At 40.6% G+C, this 2,500-nt stretch overlaps 1 protein-coding gene across 1 annotated transcript in view; it reads right to left on the bottom strand.

Moving 5' to 3' along the window:
- LOC307139876 (F-box/LRR-repeat protein 12) overlaps positions 1 to 2,500 on the bottom strand; it is a 12,866-nt gene that overhangs the window by 4,976 nt on the left and 5,390 nt on the right. The gene's annotated exons all lie outside the window — the stretch shown is intronic.

Below are 2,500 nucleotides of genomic sequence, written 5' to 3'. Positions count from 1 at the left end.
AAGGGTTAGTTCACCCAAAAATGTAAATTGTGTCATTAATGACTGAGCCTCATGTGGTTGGACACCCGTCAGACCTCCGTTCATCTTCAGACACAAATGAAGATATTTTAGTGTAAATCTGATGCTCTGAAAGGCCTCCATTGGCTCAACTTTACACTCTCAAGACCCTTAAAAGACACTAAAGACTAAAGTTACAAAGTCCATCTCACTACAGCGGCTCTACAATAACTTTATGAAGACGAGAATAGTTTCTGTGCGCAAAAAAACCCTAAATAACGACTTATATAGTGATGACGATTTCAAAACACGGCATCATGAAGCTTTGAAGCGTTATGAATCAGTGAGTCGATTCAGCGGTTCAGAGCGTTATGAGTCAGTGAGTCGATTCAGCGGTTCAGAGCGTTATGAATCAGTGAGTCGATTCAGCGGTTCAGAACGTTATGAATCAGTGAGTCGATTCAGCGGTTCGGAGCGTTATGAATCAGTGACTCGATTCAGCGGTTCAGAGCGTTATAAATCAGTGAGTCGATTCAGAGGTTCGGAGCGTTATGACTCAGTGAGTCAATTCAGCGGTTCGGAGCGTTATGAATCAGTGAGTCGATTCAGCGGTTCAGAGTGTTATGAATCAGTGAGTCGATTCTGCAGTTCAGAGCGTTATGAATCAGTGAGTCGATTCAGCGGTTCGGAGCGTTATGAATCAGTGAGTCGATTCAGAGGTTCGGAGCGTTATGACTCAGTGAGTCAATTCAGCGGTTCGGAGCGTTATGAATCAGTGAGTCGATTCAGCGGTTCAGAGTGTTATGAATCAGTGAGTCGATTCTGCAGTTCAGAGCGTTATGAATCAGTGAGTCGATTCAGCGGTTCGGAGCGTTATGAATCAGTGAGTCGATTCAGCGGTTCGGAGCGTTATGAATCAGTGAGTCGATTCAGCAGTTTGAATCGCCAAAGTCACATATTTCAGCAGTTTGGCGGTTTGACACACGATCCGAATCATGATTCGACTCACTGATTCATAACGCTTCGAAGCTTCATGATGCCGTGTTTTGAAATCGTCATCACTATATAAGTCGTTATTTAGGGTTTTTTTCCGCACAGAAACTATTCTCGTCTTCATAAAGTTATTGTAGAGCCGCTGTAGTGAGATGGACTTTGTAACTTTAGTCTTTAGTGTCTTTTAAGGGTCTTGAGAGTGTAAAGTTGTGCCAATGGAGGCCTTTCAGAGCATCAGATTTACACTAAAATATCTTCATTTGTGTCTGAAGATGAACGGAGGTCTGACGGGTGTCCAACCACATGAGGCTCAGTCATTAATGACACAATTTACATTTTTGGGTGAACTAACCCTTTAAAATAGTTCAGCGTTCCTATTCTTCTTCCGCTATGGCAGCCCATTGGACAGAAAAGGTGTGAAATTTGGCAGGCTGAGCTGCTGAGTCGACTGATATCCAATTTTACCATATCGGCCATTTTGATTGTCGGCCATTTTGAATTGTGCACTAAAATGCTGTATTTGATGAACTCATGAACGGATTGTTCCGAAACTCGGTATGGGTCATCAGCTCAATGCCCTGAAGAAGCAGATCAGCCGCAGACGAGCTGGAAATACGGGTCTATATATATATCCAGACGCAAAACCTGATAAAAGGAAGTCATTATGACGTCACCTGGAACACACACACACACACACACACACACACACACACACACACACACACACACAGCAGATGATCTGGAAATACGGGTCTTTGATCATGTGGATATATATCCAAACTAGGTGTGTAACGGTACACAAAACTGACGGCTCGGTACAGCAATTTTAAAAAATGGCTTTATATTTATTTTTTATTAAACAGTGGTTTACTGAAAAAATTGTGTTTGTCCTTGAATTAATTAAATTATAACTAAAAGTTTCTTAAAGATAATGCTGTAAACTATATAGGAAGCCCTTACTTGCACATTATTACATTAATATTAAAGGTTAACAACAGAGCCCGAACTATGAGCCTATATTCAGCTGATATTCATGTTTAGTTATAATAATCAACACTCAAATAACACACTGTGTGCAAACATGTCAACTTCACATAAGGCAGTTTTTGCTTAGAACACAGAATTGTATCTTCCACAGGGTAAAGACATTTAAGCAATGTTTGATTATTCACTGCCAGAGAAAACGAAAGTAAAATGGCCTGTGTGTGTGAAATGCGCTATTCAAATAAACTTGACGCGCCTTACCAAGTCTAATAACAAGCACAAACTGTGTTAAATACAATGAAGTGAAAAGGTAGTTTATTCGTCCTACAGTGTTTCTCTACTTTCCCACAGTAAAGGACGTGAATGGGTATAATAGACTTCATTATAAACAAACGAAAGGAAGAAACGTTTATAATTCCCTGCGAAATGAGTGCGACGCGAGTGAAGATTTGAGAAAAGAAACTGTGGGATAAAATGGACTAACGTTAGGCCTATTGTTAACATTCACGGAAACCGCAAAACAGAA

The sequence above is a fragment of the Gobio gobio genome (genome assembly GCF_949357685.1).
Source record: "Gobio gobio genome assembly, chromosome: 16".
Lineage (NCBI taxonomy): Eukaryota > Metazoa > Chordata > Actinopteri > Cypriniformes > Gobionidae > Gobio > Gobio gobio.
This window is presented reverse-complemented; position numbering and strand designations above follow the sequence as displayed.